Source organism: Panthera tigris, chromosome A2, assembly GCF_018350195.1.
Source record: "Panthera tigris isolate Pti1 chromosome A2, P.tigris_Pti1_mat1.1, whole genome shotgun sequence".
Taxonomy (NCBI): Eukaryota; Metazoa; Chordata; class Mammalia; order Carnivora; family Felidae; genus Panthera; species Panthera tigris.
This window is the reverse complement of record NC_056661.1, coordinates 101,406,113-101,432,152: the sequence shown is the minus strand read 5'-3', so window position 1 is coordinate 101,432,152 and position 26,040 is coordinate 101,406,113. Positions and strand designations below refer to the sequence as shown.

The following is a 26,040-nucleotide window of genomic DNA, read 5'->3' as shown; positions in this document are numbered from 1 at the left end:
AAGCTTTACTACCCAAAACTGAAAAGATGATCAATAAAATCAATTAAGCAGAAAACTACTTGTTTAGTAATGTATAGAATAGACACCAGTTTTCTAATTTTACTTCTGCTATCACTTAATCTAAGTTACACTGAAATATCTTAACAAAGCATCCATTTAGGAAGTCATTTTAAATTTTATAAAGTCTAAGGTGTCAAATACATGTGTGTATTGCCTTATGGGCTAGATCATTAGATACGTTTGCATAAGGAAATTGCATCTATTGAACCTTACTTTGCAGGCCTTACAACAAATAAACTGAAGACATGATAAATAGAAGTGATACTCAGGAATTCAGGGTTCAAACCCTGACTCTATCACTAACTAGATGCAGAACTTTTAGCAACTCCATTTGCTTCTCAGTTTCTTGATCTTCAAAATGAAGAGATGATGATTTCTCTAAGAACACTTAAAACTGATATTCTGAGGCTTTATATTAAAGTGAATACTCTTTCCAAATGTTTGAAATATATAATTTAAGAACCGTATAGAACTCAGGGGTGCCTGGTGGCTCAGTCAGTTGGGTGTCTGACTTCACCTCAGGTCATGATCTCCTGGTTTGTGGGTTCTGTGTTGACAGCTCAGAGCCTGGAGTCTGCTTCAGATTCTGTGTCTCCCTCTCTCTCTGACCCTCCCCTGCTCGTGCTCTCTGTCTCTCAAAAATAAATAAATGTAAAAAAAAATTTTTTAAAGAACCGTATGAACTCAAAATTCAAAATATTTTTATTAAACGTAGAAAAAATATCACAATGCCAAGTATCTCTGGTTATTTTTATGTTTAAAGCAATTAGAAGTCTAGAATGGATGTTATTAGAAGGTATAAGGAGGGCCGCATGTTATCCCACAAATGTGTTTTGATTGTCCTGAATCGTACAAACCAACAATGTGTTTTAAAATTTTAAATTAATTTTTCTCTCTTAAAAATACGGAGACCTCTTAAAAGAAAAAGATATCAGATCAGAAACATTAAGTCTTTATTTCTACACTGCAACAGTAAGCAAAGACACGGCTGTTCTCCTGAGATAGTAAATGAATTCTTTCATTCATCATCATCTTCACTCCTGTTGTCTCCAGATACTGCAGTCCAGTTTCAGCTGCCGTTTATCATCACATCTGCTCAGTCACTTTTCTTAAAGTACAGTTCAGGGAAAAATGAAATATTCGTTGGATTCATCTCTCTATCAAAATTTAAAAATAGAAGGTCTACCAAAAGGACTATGGTATTTAAGAAAACTAGAAGAATACATATAACTTCTGAGAAGTAAAGACTCTCACTCCTTAAATAATCTGCAAATTAAATGATACAGAAAGAATTCAACTTAGTCAATTAAGACCACAGAGCGTGCTTGGGATTCCTTCTCCCTCCCTCTCTCTCTCTCCCTTGCTCGCTATCTCTCGCTCTCAAAAACAAATAAATAAACATTTTTAAAAACTGAATGAGTTCTATAAATGTTCACATTTGTGTACTGCTTCTGGACAATGGCACAAACTTGTAAGTATCTTAGTAAGAATTCCCCTTCAACTGACCTAAGAGAAAGCCAATTCTCCTCTCAAAGGTAAAAGGCATCATTTGGAATTTATCTTTAAGTATGATTTGTAGGAGAGCTAATCCTGTGTGATGCTACCTTCATTTCTACTAAATAATCTGATCCTCACCCAGAGCAAAGTGTTACAATAATGGTAATAATAGTAATAGGAATAGTAACAAAAACAGCACATTAAAATAACATATCCATCCTTTAATAATTAATGTGCACCACACACAAACCTGGAAAATGCACACATTTTTGTCTTTGTTAATTGTCACAATTATCCAGTGAAATGTATTATTTTTATCATTTTATACCAAAAAAACTGAGGCCCAAGGAGATTAAAGAACTTCCAGTTTAGCAAGTAAGAGACAGATGAGGTTCAGTCACTGAGAAACCCAAATCCATGATCTTTTCTGCTTCCCTGAACATTGCTGGCTACAAAAGAAATGGACATCTTTACATGCCTAACCTAATAACAGGGAGAAAGGGAGTAACAGCACTGGGGAGACTCAGGCTCATTAATTTCTATCCCCTCTCTCCCCTCTTTCACCCATGCTGCCTGAGTAACTGGTATCTCTAGGCTGTCAGATAAGGCAGTAACAAGCAGTCTGTCACAGAACACCCTTCTTGAGTGAAAAGTAACCAAAACTGTGAAAACCCTCCTTTTCACTTCATTTTAAAGTCCACATTCATTTTAAACCATTGAACTTTTTTCCCTCACTAGCAATACTGAAAAACACTAAGTAGCCCAGGAGTACCCAGATGAAAAGAAAATCCCAATCTTATCTAATTGCTTTATTTTATCCTCTTCTTTGATTTGTAATGCATTGCAATTTCATCTACAATTTGCACTCTCATTTTTACAGCAGATCAATTAAAGATAACTGGACAAATGCTTGATTATACTCTGAAAGCCAATTTTAATATTACTTCCTGATGAGGCTAATCTTAGCGATGCAATCTCTCTCATTTTCCTTTTACTTCTTGGGATTTCCAAGTGTTATAAATCAACCAAGTAGTATATATAATACACACACAATTCTGTTTATCAGTTTGCTCTCATGAAAACTAAATAATAAAAAACAAAACTGGAAAAATTGAGTCACAAAACTAATATTCTAGTAACTCCCTGACATTAAATCAAACCTGAATTTATTATCAGACAAAAGCAAGCAAATTTACCAAATGAGTTTAGATAACTTAAACATCAAAGAAAAAAAGTCTTTCAAAATTTCCAGAAATATCTCAAAAGCAAGAAGAATATAAGCTAGTCTAATTAAGAAAAATCTGGTACCCTTTGATACACTTGTGCTGGTAACTCAGGGATTTCTGTTGGCCTAAGAAATAAGAGAAGATTAAGACAGAGAAGTTAGGAATAGGTGTATATAACTAAGATATGCTTCTAAATGCTGCATATGCATCATCGTCAAAACCCAAGTACACTTAGAACTATGTCCACATCAATACATCCATCCTGATAGACAATTTTGCAGCGTATTTTAAAACTCAATCTGTGTGCATCTTTTATCGAGAATTCAATATTTAGGGGTTTCTCCGGAGGAAATTCTCAGATACCCTCACAGAGATAAAATTCCAGGATGATCATTTTTTATTGACATTGATGTCAAATAAATAGGAGACTGGATAAATAAAATATGATACATTCTTATAATGGAACAAAAACTAGATTAAAATGATATTGCAGGGGCACTTGGGTGGCTCAGTCAGTGAGCATCAGACTTGATTTTGACTCATGTCACGATCCCAGGGTTGTGGTATACAGCCCCATGTCAGGCTCTGCACTGAATAAGGAACCTACTTGGGATTCTCTCTCTTCCCTTCTGCCTCTCTCCCCTGATTGTGCTCTGTGTCTCTCTCCTAAATAAATAAATAGCCTATATGTTAATAATATAAAACATATTAATATCATCTACTACAAGTATTAATTTGTTCCACATCACTTAGGAAAGGAAACCTTATATGCTCCAAATCATTCAGGCTCTATGTCCCCCACTTACCAATGAGGCAAAAGCCTTACTTTAATCATATCTTGTAGTGGGGCAACATACTTCCTAACAATGCATCCAAAGGCTTACAAGATTGAAACTGCTGTTCCTCCTTCTGCTATACCCAGCTCCCCTAGGGCTTGCTCTTTGCAGCCTGTGAGCCCTTGAGAACCTGGTGGTCTGAGAGGTCATGCAGAGCAAACCCAGAATCAGCCTATACTCTGCTCTCAAGGTGTGGATTCAGAGTAACCATAGCAACCTGAAGCCATCCCAGTCCCCACTTCCCAAACTCTGGGCAAACAGGCCAGTCTCTGAAATTTCCACAGGGGCCAGTCTTCTCCTTTACCCACTTAGGGGGAAGATCCTTGGAAAAGACACCATCAGGTCCTGCACATTCTCTCTCATTGCTCTCTAAAGAACTTCTCTGTGCCTGAGGGTTTTGTGTTTGTTTTTTGTTTTGTTTCCTAGAGCCAGAAATGCTTTTCTCCCGTATAAGAGTCTGAAAATTCCAGAGATTTAACACTGTCTTCTCACCAGAATAGGCTTCATTGAGCTCATTGGAGATGGTATATAAATACTCTGGCCCCTTCATCCCTCTGCAGAGGATGAGGAGATGATTTTAAGTCAGGTGTTTTGTATTAGTTCAAAGTTTCCTTACAGGGTTGAGCTCCAAGTGCCCTATGGGATCAGGCTGAGTAATGAACCATTTATTGGTCTCCTTCCTTTCCCTAATCACTTCTCTGCCTTCTTGTTTTGTTTTTTTTTTTTAACATTTATTTATTGATGTGAGAGAGAGACAGAGCATGAGTAGAGGAAGGGGCAGAGAGAGAGGGAGTGACAGAATCCGAAGCAGTCTCCAAGCTCTGAGCTGTCAGCACAGAGCCCAAGGCGGTGCTAGAACTCAGGAACTGTGAGATCATGCCTGGAGCTGAAGTCGGACATTTAACCAACTGAGCCATGCAGGTGCCCCATTCTCTGCCTAATTGTTATTTTCTGCTCTTCCCAAATGAACCTCTGATACTCAAATCCTTTTCTCGTTGTCTGCTTCTGGGATAACCTAAACTAACAATTTTCTTTTCCTTTTAAATCTGGGCACTTCAACCACTTCAACTTGAAAAACTAGCCTTTCTCAAAGGATGAAGACACAGCAAATTCTCCTTGTGATCACAAAATACCAAGGTCCCCAAAGATCATCTGATGCAAGACAGCCTGCATTCAGCTACTTTTTCGGAAGGGGGAAGGAAATACACTTTACTTTTTACTTATTTTTTTCTGTTTTTCTCTAGCCATAGGGAGAATAACAAAAACAAACATCATATGGGAAACAAAACAAACAAAACTTCATATGGGAAAAATATTATTCTGTGTTATTCTTCCATAGTAGTAATATGATCATATTATTCTTTTCACTGTATATGTGTGTGTGTGTGTATATATATATATATATATATATATATATATACACACACACATAAAACATACATATACATAAAACATATATATATATATATATATACATAAAACATAGACATGAGTGGATATGTTAGCCTTTTTTATGTGAAACAAATTACTCCATACTTTAGTGGCTTGAAATCATATTAATTCTCACAATTCTGGCCTGGGTTAATTTGTGTGATAACTGCACTCAGATATCAGACAGATATGAGAGGACCTATGGGCTGGACCTATTCATGTGTCGGTGGTTGGCAGGTTGTTTTTGAAAGATTTTCTCTAGAATGTATGACTAAGGGTAGAATTACCCAATTGCATGTTATCTGCACCCTCGATTATATTAGATATTGCTAAAGTGCTTTCCACTGAGGTTGTACCAATTTATATTTACAATGCATAGGAGAGCAACTGTTTTTTCACATGCTCATCAACATTTGAAACTGTCAGATTTTTTTACTGGACTTGAAACAGTATCTCACTGATGTCATTTCATTTTCCTGTTTTAAATTAAGAATACATATTTTTTTCATATTTATTGGACATACAGGCTTCCTTTTCTTTAGATTGTCTCTTCATATCTTTTGTCCATTTCTCTGTGGGCTTGCCTCTTGCTAAAATGCAAGAATCTTTATATATTCTGGGTCTTGCTGTTGTGGGGATCCCAAAAATTACACATTTCTTTTCCAGCCTCTGGTTTATCTTTTAAATTTGTGCACATGCCCTTTTGCTTGGGGGTGGGGGGGGACAGGTTTGAGTGTAAATTATTCAATTTGCAATAAAACAAATTATCAATTTTTCTTTTTTTATTCCTTATTTCTATGTTGCTTTACATTTATTGAAGTTGGGTAATCTGAGGCATTAATTCTCCAAATGTGAGAACAGAGTTTGAGTCATGCTAGCATCAAAAGGTACTAAAAATCATTCCACAGTGTAACAAACACAACAAAATAATCATTGTTTCAGTTTTTATAATATCAATTGTATGTATGTTTTATTTTTCTTTCTGGATGTTATATAATCTTTGAAAATCACTTTTTTTTTCTGGGATAAGAGAGGGATTTGGTTGCAGTAAGACAGGCTAATTTTAAATCAAGGGACTTTTGCTAAGTGAAATAAGTCAGAGAAAGATGAATACCATGTGACTTCATTTGTATGGAATTTAAGAAACTAAACAAAGGGACAAAGAAAAAAAAATGACCAAAAAAAAAAAAAAAACCCACCTCAAATACAGAGAACAAAGAGGAGGTTGCCAAAGGGGAGGTGGGTGGGAGGATGGGTGAAACAGATAAAGAGGATTAAGAGCACACTTATCCTGAGCACTGAGCAATGTTTAGAATTGCTGAATCATTATATTACACACCTGAAACTCACATAACCCCGTATGTTAATTAAAGTTCAGTAAATAAATCATAAAAGTACATTAAAAAATGAAAAAGGGACTTCTTCCTTTTTCTATAAAATCTTATAAATCAGACCTCTGTATTGACTCAACTCTAAAGGTTATAGAGTCAACTATCAAAGCTGGTTCCAAAGAGATATAAATAATTTCTTATTAAATACCATTTGTAATTATAGAGCTAAAATAATCAAACATATCATGTGTCAAGATCTGTGCTGACTAGCAGCAGCAACATGATGGAATCCCCTGCCCTTATGGCACCCTGCTGCCTGAGCTCAGTCGTGGGAAGGGAAAGATTTCCCTCTTAAAACACCTAGCATTTCCCTCAAAAAGCAGCAAGCAAGGAGAAATAAATTTTTTAAAGAGCAGAGAAAATAAATGAATAATTCTTTTTGTTCCCTTACTCCAAATCATATAAATATCTTTGACATCCCAAAATCTAGGTGAAAATAATGAATGTGTAATAGCCTTAAAATGTTCATGCACTGGGGCACCTGGGTGGTTCAGTTGGTTGAGCATCCAACTCTTGTTTTCAGCTCAGGTCACAATCTCATGATTCATGAGATCAACTGAGACTTCCATCAGGCTCTGGGCTGACAGTGCCACAGCCTGCTTGGGATTCTCTCTCTCCCTCTCTGACCCTCCCTTGCTCGCACTTTCTGTCTTTCTCTCAAAATAAGTAACTTTGGCAGTCGGTTAAGCATCCAACTTCACTCAGGTCATGATCTCGCAGTTCATGAGTTGGAGCCCTACATCAGGCTCTTTGCTGACTGCTCAGAGCCTGGAGCCTACCTTGGAATCTGTGATTCCCTCTTTATACGCCACCCTCCCACCACCCCCCCGCCCCCCAAACATGCTCTGTCTCTCTCTCTCTCTCTCAAAAAAAAATATTTAAAAAAGTTTTTTAATAATAAACAAATAAACAAACTTAAAAAAATGTTCATGCACTTATTTCTACCAGAAAGATATTCCATGAGAAAAATATGGCTAACAAACTTGGTATAAACTTTAATATATAATAGATAATAGATACCTATCAAGTGATAATTTATATTTACTCTTGTAATTGTTACATGTATAGCCTAACTTTGGTGCTGGACTTTGAGATAACTCATGTGGAGCTCAGAATCTACACCCATTTTTGAAGGTCAGTCCTTTGCTCCCCTGTGTTGGGAGCATTCCACTTCATAATGTGATTTTTCTAGTGCAAATGAACAGATGACACATATGAAAATAGTCCAAGAACCCAAAGGAAAACTAGCAACTGAGAAACCCATGACAAAAATCTCCAAACTGAAAAAATATAAATAACCTATTTATTATGGAATGTTGGTTCTTATGATAATGAGAAGCAATAGGTAGAAATCAAACAATTTAATTACACAATTATTCAAGTTGCACTTATTTATTTCTCAAAACTTTATTAAACACCTACCACATGCTAGACACTGCTCTCATACTCAGCTAAGATTGTAAGGAGAACATGTACAGATCTCAGTGATATTTTGATGCTAAGAACTGACTCGGGGATTTTTTTTTTTTTTCCAGTGCTAATGAAAGAATCCTGTAAGTCAAATAATGCCAGGTTACTTATAGATTGTGGCTAATTTTATATCATCATCCTTGGTTTATTTTGTCCTATTCTTCACTCTTTAAACTACTTTCATTTATTTGAATATGAGTGGAATTTATATGCTCTAAATTTATATATTCATATGTGAACTATACATAAGTTTATACACTTATCTAAAAGCAATCATTATTTACTCTGAAACTCCTAAGATATTCAGATTAGCAATGATGAACAGTAAGAGATTACAACATGAAAAAACAATTTAATGCAGAAAAGGTATTATGCCCATGCCTTAGTATGTGTTCTCCCAGAAAGAGACTGCTAGACAAAGATTTTAGTTCAAGTAGTTTATTTTGGAAATGATCCCAAGAAAGGATGAGAAGGAAGGGAAGAAAACCATAAAGCAAGTAACCTCTGCAAGTGACAAAATCTTTATCTAGGAAACACCTCATATAGCTTCACCACCCAAGCTAGGGGTGAAGAAGGTGTGGTTGTTTATGTATTAACTCTCTCCCATAACAGGTTGAGGGCTGCTCCCAAAGTTTTATTAACTCTCTGCATTTTTGGTGTCCACAGAAGAGGTAAAAATGGAGGAGGTGAATGGGGTATTGATCTACACTTCTTCTCCTCTTCGTTATAAATTCTCTGAAGGTTCTGTTTGTAAACATAGTAGAAATAGGGAATTTGGAAATTGATATGAAGAATGGGTTCAAAAATATAAATCATTTTATAGATTTCTTAATATGAAGTTTATGCTTACGACAAACTTTGATATCTTGCCCTCCTACTGAGAAAAAAAATGTTTCCATTTGACTCTTGAATGAGGAGTAGAAATTTACTAAGTGAGGTAGGAGGCAAAGAAAGTTTGGGGATAAGCATTTAAGCAGAGAAAACTGAATATACAGAAGCAAGCCTATATAAACATAAGGAAATGTTTGAAAAGTAGCAAAGTGTCCAGGACTGCTAAAGCACTGAATGCAACAGGAAAGATGGCATGGAGAAGTAGCCAGGAAACATTTCCCACAGACTTGCTTACACTATTCTAAGGTATTAACACCTATTCTAAAGGCAATGGGAGATGACTAAAAGATCTAAGTCAGAATTTAAGCATTTTTAAAATGGCTTCTAATGAAACATTGGTAGAAGAATGGAAGTAAAAAACGGGAAGCAGCAAACTGAAATCTGGAAATAATGGTGGTTTCCATGGACATTAACAAAGAGAGAAGAGGGAAGCCTGCGTGGCTCAGTCAGTTGAGCTTCCAACTTCAGCTCAGGTCATGACCTCACAGTTCATGATTTCAAGCCCCACATCGGGCTCTGTGCTGACAGCTTACAACCTGGAGCCCACTTTGAGTTCTGTGTCTCCCTCTCTTTCTGCCCCTCCCCTGCTCACACTGTTTCTATCTCTCAAAAATAAACTTATAATAATAAAAAAAAAGAGAGAAGAGAATATATGAATATATTTGAAAGATAATGGGAGGCAGAAAAGTGAAGAAGAAGAAGAAGAAGAAGAAGAAGACGACGAAGAAGATGAAGAAGAAGAGAAATTTAAAAGAAAAAAAATCTTACAAATATTTGCTGTCACACACTGGATGAATAAAAGCAAATGGCAGAAGTGGTCAGGAGGTCAGTAGCTTCTCTGGTCTGCAAGAGACAATTCCTTATAGCTAATATTACATATTATGGTATTTTGTACATTAAATGTTTTAAATTATTATTTCTTCATTTAACTAAATTGAGGCATGTAATTCAATTACAAAATTGAAGGAGGGAGTGGTAAAGGGAATGAAATATTCATTAGGAAGCATTTCCCATCAACCACTTGTTCATGCTTAGATCAAACAGATCTAATAATTTCTTGTTAAATTCATCAGTTTTCATTAGAAGAGTAATTGTATTTGGTAAAAGGTAATGGTTACAGCGTGTTACACAATTAACACAGTGTGAAATGAACTAAAATATGTTCTCTATAGCTGATTTTCTGAAAAACTGAATACTGGGTTTAGGATATATAAATGTAAGATTTTTCTAAAGACTCTATCATTTTGTTAAATCAAATCAAGTCTTATTTATGTTTCAATTGAAAACTAACACTAGCATTTAGACATTATAAAAATTGATAATGCTTTCACATAGTATTCAGGGCTAAGGGAACAAAATTTAACTTCTGTAAATGATCATGATGTCTGCATGAAAGACCGGAGGAAATAGCTTAAACCTCTGTTGGTAAATTTGCCTACCAGGTCAAAACTTAAAGTGTATATTTAACCCTGGAAACTCAGGTCTTTGCTTTCTATTTTAATATTTTTTTCTAGTTGTAAAGTCAATGTGAAACTCATTTGAAAAATATGACAAATACGAACAATACTGAGAAGAATATGTAGGAATTATTATTATTGAAATATGGTGTTAAAGCGTTCTGGGTGTGTTTTGTTACATGCTGTATTATATGGTATTACAAATGTTAATTTGGCCATTTAAATATACGTGTATATGTATATACGTGTATGCTACATCAAGAGTATAATATCTTTATATCTTATTGTACCTTTCTGCATTCTCACATACTTTATTGATGTATAATTTAGATACAATAGGCTACATTGATTTGGGTAAATATATACACTAGTCTAACCACCACCACATAAAAGATTTACATTTTTAACTCTCCAAAAAGTTCCCTCTTATAATACTATCCCAATCATTACTCCCACCCAAACTCTAAGCTCTTGGCAACCTGATCTGCATTCAGCCCCCAGAGATTCGTTTTTGCTAGATTTTCATATAAATGAAATCGTGCAGTATGGACTTTGAGCCTGGTTTCTTTTGCACACAGTGATACTTAATATTCATCTATCTTGTTGCATATATCAATCGTCTTTTCCTTTAATTACTAAATAGCGTTTTATTACACAGGCAAAGACCAATTTGTAAATTCATTCATCTGTTGAAAACTTTGGGGTTGTTTCCCATTCTTGGCTAATGTAAACAAATCTATAATGAACATATATGGACATGTCTTTAACACTTTGGACAAATAAACAGAAGTAGAATTGCCCCAGTTGTATAATAAGTTCATGTTTAACTGTTTTCATACATGTTAAACTGGATTTCAAAGAAACTGAACAATCTGTGTTCCCAAAAGCAGTATGTAAGAATTTTAGTCAGTCTACATGCTCATCAAAAGTTGGTGTTGTCTTTTTCCTTTTAGACATTATAATATGCATATAGTAGGATCATATAGTGGCTTTAATTTGCCTTGGACTAATACTGGTGAACATCTTTAATTTGCTTAAAAGTCTTCATATATTTGCTCTAGCAAAGTGTCTGTTCAAGTGTCTATCCATTTTTTATTGATCTGTTTCTTAACTTCTAATTGTAGAATGTCTGTATACATTCTGGATACAAGTCCTTTATCAAAGAAATATATTAAAAACATTTTCTCTCAGTATGTGGCTTGTATTTTCTTAATAGTGTCTATCACTAAGCAGGTGTTTTTTATTTAAAGTGTTCTTTTATTTAGAATTGTGCCTGTGTCCTGCCTAAGAATCTGTTGCCTGCATTTTTCTCCTGTGTATTCTTCTGTAAGATTTATAGTTACAGATTTTTTAAATTTAGTTCTATAATCCATATTGAGTTAACATTTATATATAGGGTTAAAGTTTTTATTTATTCTCAAATAAATACCAACTTCTTTCAGAGCTATTTTTAAAAATTAAAAAAAAAACATACTTCTAAATAATAGATGAATCAAAATAAAAAGAGGTAAAAAGAAATGAGGTATCAAGCCATGAAAACATATGAAGGAATCTTAAATGCTTAAATGCATACTATTAAGTGAAAGATGCCAATCTGATAAGGTAATATACTATATGCTTTCCACTATATGCTATTCTAGAAAAAAGTAAAACTATGGAGACATAAGAAAACAGAATCTTAATGTTCACTGGTCTTTTATTCTGCAGTGTGTAATCTGAAATTAATCCAATATAGTGAAATCTTATTTTGGACACCATATTTTTCATCTCTAGAAGTTCCAATTTACTTTTTTTTATATCTTCCTTTTTTAAACCTTTGTGCATAATGTGCATACAGCTTTCTAATGCTTTTGTCTGACAATTCTATCATCTTAGTTATTTCTTCAACTGTTTCAATTAATTTTTGTCTTAATTTTGCATTACATTTCTTTCTTTGTATATCCATTTTTAATTGGACAATTCCTCGTCTCCTTAAATCAGCAAGATTCACAGACTCTGCATGGATTCTCAAAAGTAAGGCCCAACAAACATATTTCTCTTCTCTCTCTCAGGGAATCTTAGGTCTGTGCTGCCTGGTGCTTGAAAACAGTGGTTTTGTTTGGCTTCCATTTTTTTCTATTTTTTTTTTTCTGCAAAAGTATAATTCTTTTCTTTTTTAATTTTTTAAAAACAATTTTAATGTTTATTTATTTTTGAGACATGCGAGAAACAGAGTGCAAGCAGTGGAGGGGCAGACAGATTCTGTGAAGCAGGCCCCAGGCTCTGCGCTGTCACCCCAGAGCCCAACGTGGGGCTCGAACTCACAAACTGTGAGATCATGACCTGAACTGAAGTCAGACACTCAACCCACTGAGCCACTCAGGCGCCCCTGCAAAAGTGTAATTCTGTACTAGTTATTCCATTATGGCCAGAAGCAAAAATTCACATTTCTTTCTTTATTCAATTTAATACTATATAGTAATTTTTTTTCTATTATGAGTTAGGAATTGAACTTAGCTACAAATAACAGAAAACCTAAGCTATAATGGTTTAACCATGAAAGGATTCTTTGTTTAATGGGTAAAAGACATGAATAGACATTTTTCCAAAGAAGACATACATATGGCCAATAGGCACATGAAAAGATGCCCAACATCACTCATTATTAGGGAAATGCAAATCAAAACCGCAATGATACACCTATCACACCTATCAGAATGGCTAAAATCGAAAATAAAAGAAATAATTCTTGACAAGGATGTGAAGAGAAAGGAAAACTCTTGCACTGTTGTTGGGAATGCAAACTGGTGTAGCCACAGTGGATAATATCATGGAGATTCTAAGAAAAGTTAAAAATCGATCTACCCTATAATCCAGTATTCACATTACTGGGTATTTACCCAAAAAATACAAAAAATACTAATTCAAAGGGAGACATATACCCCTGTGTTTATAGCAGCATTATTTACAATAGCCAAGTTATGAAAGCAGCCCACGTGTCCATCGATAGATGAATAAAGGTATATAGATACATACACACACACATACACACACACACAATGGAATATTATTCCAGCTATAAAAAATGTAAAAAAGAATAAAATCTTGCTATTTGCAACAACATGGATGGAACTTGAGAGTATAATGCTAAGTGAAAGAAATCAGGAAAGAAAGATAAATACCACACGGTTTCACTCATATGTGGAACTTAAGGGGAAAATGAGAGAAAAAGAAAAAGGAAAAGAAAAAGAGAGAAACAAACCAAGAAACAGACCCTTAACTATAGAGAACAAACTGAAGGTTGCCAGAGTGGGAACGATGGGTTAAATTTAGGTGATGGGGATTAAAGAATGCATTTGTTGTGATGAGCAGTGGGTGATGTATCGAATTGCTAAATCACTGTATTGTACACCTGAAGTTAATATAACACGGTATATAAACTACATTGCAAATAAAATAGAATCAAATAAAGATTCTTTTTTCACACTGCAGGAAGATCAGAGACAGTTAATACAATTCTGTGATGGCAGGCCCACGATGCCAACACAAATACAGTCTCCTTAGAAAATAATACCACCCTCATTATTGCTGTCTTGTGAAGAAAAAGTGGTTGCTCTACCTTCATCTCTGTATCTGTGTTCCAGGAAATGAAGGGGAAAGACAGATGGTAAGTGCTAGCTGAATGTGCTCCCACCCGGCAACTTCTTCTCACATCTCGTTGACCAAAATCATTTCACATATCTACCCCTTGGGATAAGGGAAAGCTAGGGAGCATAAATTTGTTGAAACCCAGAACGTTGCCAACATGCCCAAATCAAAAGGGAGCATCTGGAAGCCACATTTCATTAAATATTCTGCAACATTTGCAATAGGTGAATTGTATCCTATAGTACAGAAATACTACCATCTTAACTGACTCCCTACTATTTGACATTTAGAAGCTACCTCAGCTCTGGGGCTTTTTTTTAGAGCAACAAGTACAGGTAGCTTATATATAAACTCATTAATAATCAAGAAATGAGAAGCCGACATGGAAATGAGAGAAAAGACTTAGATTTTCTGGGGTTTTTACTTGCCCCTTGTCTTCCCATGTCAATGAAATGAATCATCTGTCTTTCAAAATTATTTCATTTTTATTTATTTATTTTTTTGGGGGGAGTTATAACAGAATTTAATGTATGGTTCATATTTTGCACAAGATCTAGAAGATCTAACGTTACCAGCATTTCTTTTTTTTTTTTCAATATATGAAATTTATTGTCAAATTGGTTTCCATACAACACCCAGTGCTCATCCCAAAAGGTGCCCTCCTCAATACCCATCACCCACCCTCCCCTCCCTCCCACCCCCCATCAACCCTCAGTTTGTTCTCAGTTTTTAAGAGTCTCTTATGCTTTGGCTCTCTCCCACTCTAACGTCTTTTTTTTTCCCCCTCCTCCATGGGTTTCTGTTAAGTTTCTCAGGATCCACATAAGAGTGAAAACATATGGTATCTAAAGAAGACATCCGGATGGCCAACAGGCACATGAAAAGATGCTCAACGTTGCTCCTTATCAGGGAAATACAAATCAAAACCACACTCAGATATCACCTCATGCCAGTCAGAGTAGCCAAAATGAACAAATCAGGAGACTATAGATGCTGGAGAGGATGTGGAGAAACGGGAACCCTCTTGCACTGTTGGTGGGAATGCAAATTGGTGCAGCCGCTCTGGAAAACAGTGTGGAGGTTCCTCAGAAAATTAAAAATAGACCTACCCTATGACCCAGCAATAGCACTGCTAGGAATTTACCCAAGGGATACAGGAGTACTGATGCATAGGGGCACTCGTAGCCCAATGTTTATAGCAGCACTCTCAACAATAGCCAAATTATGGAAAGAGCCTAAATGTCCATCAACTGATGAATGGATAAAGAAATTGTGGTTTATATACTCAATGGAATACTATTTGGCAATGAGAAAGAATGAAATATGGCCCTTTGTAGCAACATGGATGGAACTGGAGAGTGTGATGCTAAGTGAAATAAGCCATACAGAGAAAGATAAAATTATTTCATTTTTAAAGGAATATGATAACCATAAGAATGAAGAAGAGTCAACATACTTAATTCTCTTCAGGTGAATGAAGATACAAAAAAAAAAAATCATATCACTTTAAAGGTCCCTGACAATTCCAAGAATAAAGTATATTTTCTACATGAGATCTGCCAAACTTCACAAATATAAATCATAGACTCAATGAACCAGTGAAGCCAACAGTTCATATATAAGTGGCTTATCAATGCAAAGAGTTACTAACTATCCAAATAAATAAAGATAGCAAAAGCACTGGTACTTGTCAGATCTTCAAAGGTCCCATAATCCCATAATCTCTTTCTTGTTGACTACATTTCTTAGTATTTGTAATGAAAAACTTCAGTGGTATAAAGAGCATAAAACTCAAAGACTACCATTCTGCAATGAGAATAAACATTCTAAAATCACACACACACACACACACACACACACACACACACACACACACACAAATAGAATGGGAATTATATAATCAAGTCAATTACAAACTCAGCTTTTCTTAGCTGAGGCTCAGAAATCAAAATCAGTTTAGGGAATTTAGGCACTACTATAAACTTCCCTATTCTGCAGAGATGTCCTGAAGAAGTCTAAGGGATGAGAAAGTTTCAACATTGCCTTATAGCGCCTGCTACATCTCCTGGCAGCTGAAATAAAATGAGCCAAATCTTGATGGAAGGACCGTGAAGAAGTTTCAGACATGCTATGCGAAATACTCATGAAATGCTTTCATATAAATGGAATACACTGAATTCCACTATACTTGCTGTTGCACATGCAGACTCTGCATTAATGCTTGTAGTGGGCCAAATGACATCACTTGTGTGTTTTTTGATGTATGCTCAGATCCACACCCTGTGGTCTGACAAAACTACTTCACTTAAAATTGCTGATCCTGGGGCACCTGGGTGGCTCAGTCAGTTAAGCATCTGACTTCATCTCAGGTCATGATCTCACAGTTTGTGACTTCAAGCCCCACATTGGGCTCTGGGCTGACAGCTTTAAGCTCAGACCTGGAATCTGCTTCAGATTGTGTCCCCTGGCCCACTGTCCCTCCCCCGCTTACACTCTCTCACCCTCTCTCTCTCTCTCTCAAAAATAAACATTTTAAAATTTTTTTAAAAAATTGCTGATCCTGCATTGAGTATATTTTTGGTCTTTGACCATCCATGGTGGCTAAGTTTAGCTACCATTCTTGAGGAATAAAGTCTATATTTTTTCTTGTTTTCTTTACATTTATAGCCATTTTTAATAGTTTCAAGGTGAAAGCATCTATATGGGAAACGGTTGTCACCTATTACAAATATTTGCAAAGCTATAACCTGCTGTTTTACGAGATATGGTGGTATTTACTGGTGTTTAGAGGCTTGAGGGTTAAATTTTAGTTGAGATGAAGCCAAAAACTGCCTTTTTATTCATTTACCATAAGAGAGAAATGCTCATGAAACATACTGTTTTCACTACTTAGATTATGAACATGTATGTGTGCAATGACCATATAATTTGGCATTTAAGAAGCAATTTCCATATACACTTATTTATTCTTAATAGATGAAATGTCTTCTGGAACATGGGAAATTTGGGGTTTGATGTAATAAATATATGACTAACTTCATTACATATAGTTAGGTATTTTCCTATTACAAAACCAATTCCTGCTTTGTAATGCCTTTGGTAACTATCTTTAGCATGACACTCATGCCCACTCTGATCTAGCCCCTGTTCATTTCTGTAGGCTCATTTCTTAACACCTCTTGCTCCCATCAAGCTGCTGTCAGTATTATGGTTTTCTCATATGCTTGACTCTTTGATCATATTGCATCTTCTTCCTGAAATACTTATCTTTCTCTTGCTTGTCTGAACCTTGTGAAGACCTATTGTCTTTCAATATTCTGGTGAAGTTTTACTCGTGGAACGAAGCCTTTTCTGGCTGACCTATGGCCCATCTTAATAGAAGGACCTTGTCCTTCCTTGTATTTTGCTTAACACTTAATAAATGTCCCTTGAAGGGTGCCTAGCTGGTTCAGTCAATTGAGCGTGTGACTCTTGATCTCCTGGTCATGAGTTCAAGCCCCCATTGGATGTAAAGTTTACTTGAGAAATAATAATGATGATGATGATGATGATGACGATAAATTAAAAATACTTTAAAACTTAAAAATAATAAAATGCTTTAAAAAATAAGTGCCCCTTGAGTAAATGAATAAATATATAAATAAACCATTTGAGAGATAGCACAAACTTAAAATTTTAATAAAAGTCTGCAGTTCCAATTGGATTTCTTTAATGTAAATGTCTGCTTCCAGGAAAACAGTGGACCTCAAAAATTTTTAAAGCATTTGAATATCTTTCATGTGAAAAAATTATGATTTGCACAGTGTGGATTCTCAATAAATATAAAGTATGATGCTTATGCCTAACAAATCTAAAATATAATTGGGAAAACTAGGCTACAACATGGATTTCTGCCTGGGGCTCAAACCCACAAACTGCGAGATCATGACCTGAGCCAAAGACTGACACTCAACCGACTGAGCCACCCAGGCACCCCTTTTTTATGTTTATTCTAAGATCACCTATCAGATGCTTCATGAGTGCATTCTGTGTAACTGACATAAATATCTTAAAATACAACCACCAACAAATTTCACGAGGATATTTTTCATGTTTTCTCTCAAAATCTTACTGCATTCTCTCATAATGTCATCTCATTTCCTGGTTTATTGAATCTCAATACGTTATCAAATTGAGGAGAACTCCATTGTTAAAAATTCACTCATTCCTTATGTTGTCTGGCCATTGTTTGGTTATCTCTTAAAAAAAGATAATTTATACAAACAATCATTTCGTCATTTCTGAACAAAGTGAAGAGTCACAGAATCACTACCAGGAAAGCAGGACAGCCCGGAAACATAAGAGACTAAGAACCTAGGTATCTCCGTGTGTCTCTTTGCAAAGTGTGTACCCATCTAACACCAGATGGATAAAACTGGACAGGATGGCAGATGAAGGGGAAATTCCCCAGTGGGAGAACTGTTTCCCTACTCTCACAGAGCAGGTGTACTGAAGACAGAAGATATCAGAACTTGTTAATAGGACAAGCCAAAAAATTCAGGAATTTGCAAATTGAACAGGTGAAAATGTAACTGGTGATAATTGAAAGCTAATTATCGTCAGCTAGCAATTGGCAACCAGGTGTTCTGAGTCACCTAAAAGGCAAAGCAGGGAGGACTGTGAAGATATTTGCTTTTGGCACAGATGAGATAAATTAATTTCCTGCCTTAAGTTTCAGTAAAGGAAAATGATTAGTCTGTTTGTTGCTGCTATGTTTTAACATGCCTAGGAGCTAACCACAAAAGAGCAAGTGTTGCAAAGCTAAGTAATTATGACTTAACTTATGTGTAAGAAGTGCCTTATATTTTTTCTAAATTGGCTACATCCAAATGAGTAAAGTCAAAAATACGGTAACCACCAAAGCCATATCTATAGGCTATAAGCCATCCTGGTAACATGGTGGTTTCACTATTTAAGCAGTACTAAATACAAAAAAAAATTCTACGAAAACAAAGGTTCCAGGCCTATTGATAAATTTTACATATTCCTTAGATGCGTTTTTAGAAGCTGAAGATTAGATAAAGTTATGTATTCAAGGTCATAAAGCCAGTAAACTGTAAATTTAGAATTTGTACTAAAAAATTCCTGATCCCAAAGTCCATGTTTTTTATTTTACCATCTTGTTTTTGATGGAAAATGTTCCCTTGCTAAAAGCAGTAGCAGGTTTTTCTTTCCACATTAACTCCCTGTAATTCCAAATACTCCGAATTATAGGCATTTCAACAATTTTTAATAAAGATTTATATTCAAGTATAACATTTATGTAGGAAAGCATACATAGCATAATTGAACTGTTCAATGAATGTAGATAGGTGAACGCATCCCTCTAACTCTGCCTGCCAAGAAGCAGAACACCAGTAGCAGTTCTGAGACTCCTCTGTGCCCCTCTCAGACACTACTCTCCCCTTAAAATCAATCCGTGTCCAGACTCCTAAAACAAGAGATCTTTCCTGACAAGAACTGAATTTTATACAAATGGAACAATACCATTTATGTATTTTGTTTCAGCCTTCTTTCACTGCACATTGTGTTTGTGAGATTTGTCCTTGTGATTGGGGTTATAAATAATGCACTCATATTCATTGCTATATAGTATTCCATTATATTAATACATCACAACATATTTATCCATTCCAACTTTAGTGAACTTTGATGTGGACTCCAGTATCTTTTCATTAGTATTAACCTTGTGAACATTTTTTTAATGAAGACATGTATGCATTTCTGGTGGTTACATACCCATTATGTTACTATTGAGTCATAGGGTTTGGCTAGTTCCAGCTTTTCCAGCCTATCAAACAGTTCTCCACTCCAAAGTGGTAGTACCAATTTATACTTCCACCAGCAATGCATGTGGGTTTCAGTTATTCTACAATCTTGCCTATCCCAAGTATATATCATTTAGTTTTAGGCATTCTGGGGAGCAGTTTGAGCTCATGAATTCCAAATAAGACCTAATGAGGTTAAGCCCTTTTTTCATATGTTATTTTGGCCATTTGAAATCCTCTTTTGTAATGTACCTATTAAATGTGCCCAATATTCTGTTAGTTTTGAACATCTTTCTCTTATTGACTTGTAGAAAACTAATATATTCTGAACAAGAGCTCCTTTTTTCAATCATAATACGTAATGATCTCCTTGAACTACAGATTTCCTTTTACCACATAATAATGACTCCCAGTTAAAAAAAATCTTTTAGTTTTGGGGCACCTGGGTGGCTCAGTCAGTTGAGTGACTGACTCTTGGTTTCAGCTCAGGTCATGATCTTGCAGTTGGTGAGATCAAGCCTTTGTTGGGCTCTGCACTGATGGCATAGAGCCTGCTTGGAATTCTCTCACTCCCTCTCTCTCTCTCTGCACCTCTCCTGCTGATGCTCACTCTCTCTCTTACTCTCAAAATAAGTGAACTCAAAAACAAATGTTTTAGTTTTATAAAAAGTTTTTTTTTTTTTCAAGATCCAAGTTGTTTACTGAATAAACTCGGTTATTGGCACATCTAATCTGGGATAAACCTGACACATCGGACCTAGACAGCTTCTAGCATTTTAGGGTCATCTTCGTCTGTCTGTAAACAAAAGATCTGTCACCTAAGAAACTGCAGTTTTGTTTAGACTTGGATAAACTATGAAAGGCATGGATTGTTTATGTGTTACATGAGATCACGGTTTATATTGTTGGTTATGAACGTGCAGGTATAGCTGAAAACTTAGACACTTGGTGGAAATTAAAAATGCTACTCTTTTTGTAATTTTATCGTTGCTTCATGCAATATCAGTTTCGTGATGCTGATTCGGATTGCTTTATTATGGGAAGATCTCTCTGCCAGTGTCTTTGTTAACGGTCAAGGTCAGTTCTTCCAGATTGAAATTTTCCATGGGCAGATACAAGTCAGTTGGGTTAGAAGAGGGGACTCCATATAGGCTCTGGTTTTCCTAATGGTTTGCATGACTGGATTCATGTGCAGGCTAAGTGGAATATAGCTTTCTTTTTCTTAAAATTTAGGTGAGGTACTTTTTTGTATATTTAAGAGTTTTTTGTATCCCAAAAGACCGTAAGTATGCTCCCTTATGACAATTTTTAAAGAATTTTCTCATTACTCCTACCTTTTCCATTCTAATTGCTCAAAAATTTCTCATAATATTCTCTTACAATCTTCAGAAAGTCTATAGAATCTCTAATTATCTTTCTTACTACTTACATTAATATTAAAATTTTATACCTCTTTCCTCTGCTTTCCTTGCAAGAACTTTGTTAATTTTATTGATCTTTATAAAAACTTAATTATTGGATTTCTTAATCCTCTCTATTTTAGGTCTGCTTATTATTTTTTTGATTTTTGCCATGACATTTTTAATTTTCTTCCTTCTATTTTCTTCAGGTTTAATTTTCTGTTCTTTTCCCAATGTACTGGGACCAATACTTATTTTTAGTCTTGTTTTTAATATATTAATTTAAGGATATAAATTTCTCTCTTATCCCTGATTTGCTGCACTCCACAAGTTTTGAAATGGCATCTTTTCATTATCTTTCAATTAAAATATTTTGTAAATTTCATTATGGTTTGTTTCCTTAACAAATAGCTATTTATATGGAGAACAAACAGAGGGTTACTGGAGGGGTTGTGGGAGGGGGGATGGGCTAAACGGGTAAGGGGCATTAAGGAATCTATTCCTGAAATCATTGTTGCACTATATGCTAACTCATTTGGATGTAAATTAAAAAAAATAATAAAAATATAAAAAAAGAATTTTACAAAGGAAAAAAATAAAATAAAGAGCAATGTTTAATTTGCAATTCTTAATTTATCTTTATTTCCCTTTATTATTAATTTCTAGCTTAATTTCAGTGTCAGAAATCATAACCTATAATATTTCAATTTCTAGAGGTTTTATTACAACTTGCTATAAGCAGTACCATGTAAGGAAATACATTCAAATTTCAGACTGTTATTATGGATTCAGTTAGTTCTCTGTTACTTTATAAGCTTTGAATATGTTATTAGGCATGTATGAACATAAAATAACATGTCTTCCTGATAATATTAACTTTCCTTAACCCTAAATTATCCTTCTGTCTCTAGAATGTATCCTAGCTTAAAAATCTGTTTTGTATTATGTTAGGTAGCTGTATTAACCTGTTTTGGTTAGTATCTTTTATATTTTATTTTCAACATGTCCATGACTTTAAATTTAAGCTACCCATCTTGTAAGCAATATTTAAATAATTAAATTTTTTTTAGTCTGGCAATACTTTTAATTATAGTATTTTGTCCATTTATACTTAATGCAATTATTGATCATTTCATGTTTAAACATTACTGTTTCACATATACATAAACACAGCTGTATATATACATGTATAAACACAATTTTTTTATTTTTTCTTATTTTATTTTTATTTTTACTTGGATCATTCAGTGTTTATTTGACTTTGTCCACATAGTTACTCTTTTAAATCATAAGTCTTATATGATTTGGTAAATGTCTCAGTGGCTTCAGATTGTTTTGAATTCAGTGTTACTAATTGTTCTTCCTGGGGAATTTGTTTTGATACAAGAAAGTCTATCAAAGCTAGTAAACTGAAAAGAAATTTATGAACTGGGAGTCAGTACCGAGACTCACTATAGAAAGAAAAATCAGCAGTATCTTGAAAAATTAGACCTCATTTAAATGGAAAGATTTAACTGTCAAACAGAGGATTTTTTTTAATTTTTAAAAATGTTTATTTATTTTGTAAGAGAGAAAGATACAGCACAAGTGGGGGAGGAGCAGAAAGAGATAAGGAGAGAGAGAATTCCAAGCAGGCTCCATGCTGTCAGCACAGAGCTGGACACAGTGCTCAATCTCACAAACCATGGGATCATGACCTAAGCCAAAATCAAGAGTCAGATACTTAACTGACTAAGTCACCCAGGTGTCCCCATCAGAGGATTTTAGAGTTTTGCCTGTAATTAAAATACCTGTGCAATTTCTGACCCAAATCAAAAGATCTCACAAAATAGAATTTATATAAAATTTGTGGACAGAATATACAATATGAGTTTCTTTAGAGCTTTTTTCTATTCTAATTTAAAAATACATTTGTTTTAATTTTATCCAGCCTCCATGAAAATTGTGCTGTGCTTCCATTTTAAAGTTTTAATTACTTAAGAACATGCTTCCATAGATAGTCCCAGATATATATCTTCATGTAGCATACCAAATTGTGTTGTTAATGTTTGCTTTATTTGCCAGTCTTTTGTGCAAGGCTGTAAGCCTATCATAATAGAGACAGAACCATGCTACATATTCTATATCCTCAACACTTAGTATAGTAGGGCCTCCATAAACATTCAGCAGTTTTAAAACCTTTTTGCAGGGATAATCTTCTTCAAAACATTTTGCTACATTTTCAAATATTTTTAAGAGATTTCTTCATGTATTAAAAACTACTTGTTGAGGGCCACCTGGGTGGCTCAGTCTGTTAAGCATCCAACTTTGGCTCAGGTCATGATCTCAGGGTTCGTGAGTTTGAGTCCCACATTGGTCTCACTGCTGTCAGCACAGAGCCTGCTTGGGATACTCTGTCCCCTCCCTGTGCCCCTCCCCCACTCACTCTCTCTTTCTTTTCTCTCTCTCTCTCTCTCTCAAAATAAATAAACTTAAAAAAAAAGAAAAGAAAAACTACTTGTTGAGTATTGAGCATGAAGTACAGACAATTCCTTTGAGAAAATGTGCCACAAAAGGATATTTGCTGTTATTTTGAGGGTTTTTGTTTTGTTGTTATTTTAATGGTGGTGTTGAACATGTTTAATTGTCACTGAGAATAATCCAGTAGACAAGGGGAAATTGAGAGCAATTTTAAAAGAAGAGTAAAAAAAAAATAAGCAATGGCATATAGTTTCTGAGAAGGCAGAAGGAGTTACTTTAGTCTTAGCCAAGAGCATTTGAAGGGCCAGCTGTCCCATTATAGGAGGAAAGGATAATGGGTAGAAAACCAATTAAGTTTGAGAATTAGTTCTCTTTTGTCTATTCCTTTCTCTTTTGTCTCTATAAATAGAAAGTAAAGTGATATGCTGACACGGAGGGAGTCAAATTGGGAATGAGATGGTGGACATTAGAAAATTGAGAAAAGTAGAGAAACTTTAAAATATCAATATGGAGGGTAAGAGGGTTGCCCAGTGAAATGTACCAGGACTGCTGAACAATACTAAGAGTTGACCTGAAGTTGGAAGTCATGAATTGATAGAAGCAGCAATCTGTTTTTGATATATTTTCTCTAAAATTTTTGTTCTACCTGGGCACAAAGGTCAATGGATTGATAAGTGAAAGTTGTCTACCATCCATATGGATATAAAACACTTGAGATTATGGAGCTTCTGTAGTTCAAAGAGAAGGGGCCACTCAGCTTTACTCCTGCATTCTCTAGTGCTTTGGACACACCTCTACAGAATCCCTAATATCAAGAGTTTGAAAAACCATTTAAATTACTGAATGATCTTTGTTTTGTTTTGTTTTTTAATTCTTTTCCCTTGTTTTTCTGTGAATGTCAAAGCAGGAGAGGGTGTCATTTATAGGGAAGGTAGCTCCTGAAATGAAACCACATGTCAAATCACAATTATATAAATCCATTGAAAATCAGTCTGCGTATTTTCATTTTTAAGCTAAAATAGTTTTCAGCATCAAAATGATAGTGCTTGCCAAACACCTCTACTGCTATTTCACCTGTAAAGCTAAAAGTGGTGTAAGCCAAAGACCATTATCCTTCACTCCCCAGGTTTAATTCCAGATCACCTACAGGGGATAGAATATGTTCCTGTACCTATACATCCTCATCCTTACATATGTACTAAAGGGAAGAAAGAACTTCAGAAAGCTTTTGGCCATATGGAAAAGGATGTGTTAAATGGGTTAAATTTTACATGATTTGCTTCTAGAGACATTTATATTCTCATTATTAAAAGCAAAAGACTAAGGGTGCAGTTTGTGAAAAGAGAAGAATAAAACAGCACAAATAGAAACAAGACAAATAACCACTTCTGAATTGCTAGCAGAGGGTGAGGAGAGGTTAAGTACAAAGCAGTTTCTAGGAGAGATTCATAGAACTAATTCAGCTTGTTCTACTTTGGCAGGGGGAAATGCAGGTCTCTGTAACCACACCAATAGTTTGGGAAGAAGAGTCAGTCCTCTTGCCCTACAGATAGTAGGTCAAAGATATGCCAGGTAATGCTGGATTATTTAAGGGTTCATTATCTTCTTCATGAGCTTCCCCTTAGACCTTTTCCTTATTCATGTCCATGGTTTGGTCATTTCACTGCTCATTAGCATCTAAATTAAAGAGTTGGAACTTAGGTTAAGTTGAAATTTTTTAGATGCTCTGAGTGGGGGGGAAGGATGGGAGAGTAGCAGTAGGTTCAGGAATAAGGCTCAGCTGTGCCAATTATTTTCTTCCTGCCCCATGTTCCCTTCTTGGAGAAACTCTCCATTCTCTCTTTTTAGACATCCTGCTCTAAACAGTGAATACTGTTTCATGTGACCCAGCCTCCTGGCTTTAAATGATTGGAAGAGGCTAACTGTCAACTCAACATGAACCAATTAGGATTTCTTCCCTGTGATCGTAGAATTGTGTCACACAGACATTAGCTATTTTTTTACTGGGATCTTGACTGAAGAGACTGTATCCAGCCCAAATCAGGGTCTCCCAAACACACCTAAATAGAGTCAGTCGTTAGACACAGAATAATGGAAACAGGTAGAGGCAGAGGAGCAGGGACTGGAGACCATGAAGGCTTGGGGGAATAAATAGAAGAAAGGCTGACTTTTCAAATCCTCATTCTTATAGCTCACAGTACCCGCCAATAACTCTTCAGTCTAACTCCTACACCTTTCCAAAAAATCCTCTCACCTTATACCTTCACTTTTTTTAAGTTTTTATTTAAATTCGTTACCAGACATGTAATACTCATTTCAAATGTACAAAAGAGCAATCCAGAACTTCCATACAACACCCAGTGCCCATCACAAGTGTACTCCTCAATCCTTACACCTTTTAACCCATACTCCTACCAACCTCCCCTCAGGTAGCCATTAGTTTGTTCTCTATTTTTAAGGGTCCATTTCTTGGCTTGCCTCTGCCCT

At 35.3% G+C, this 26,040-nt stretch overlaps 1 protein-coding gene across 3 annotated transcripts in view; it reads right to left on the bottom strand.

The window, feature by feature from the left end:
* The window catches only part of NXPH1 (neurexophilin 1), a 627,612-nt gene that overhangs the window by 156,091 nt on the left and 445,481 nt on the right, over positions 1–26,040 (bottom strand). The window contains exon 7 of one of the 3 annotated variants that reach the window (XM_042967201.1): positions 1,057–1,168. The exons of the other annotated variants lie outside the window; for them this stretch is intronic. The gene's annotated coding sequence lies outside the window, so the exon portion shown is untranslated. Of the gene's footprint in view, positions 1–1,056; positions 1,169–26,040 lie in introns of those variants that run through there. 3 annotated transcript variants of the gene reach the window in all.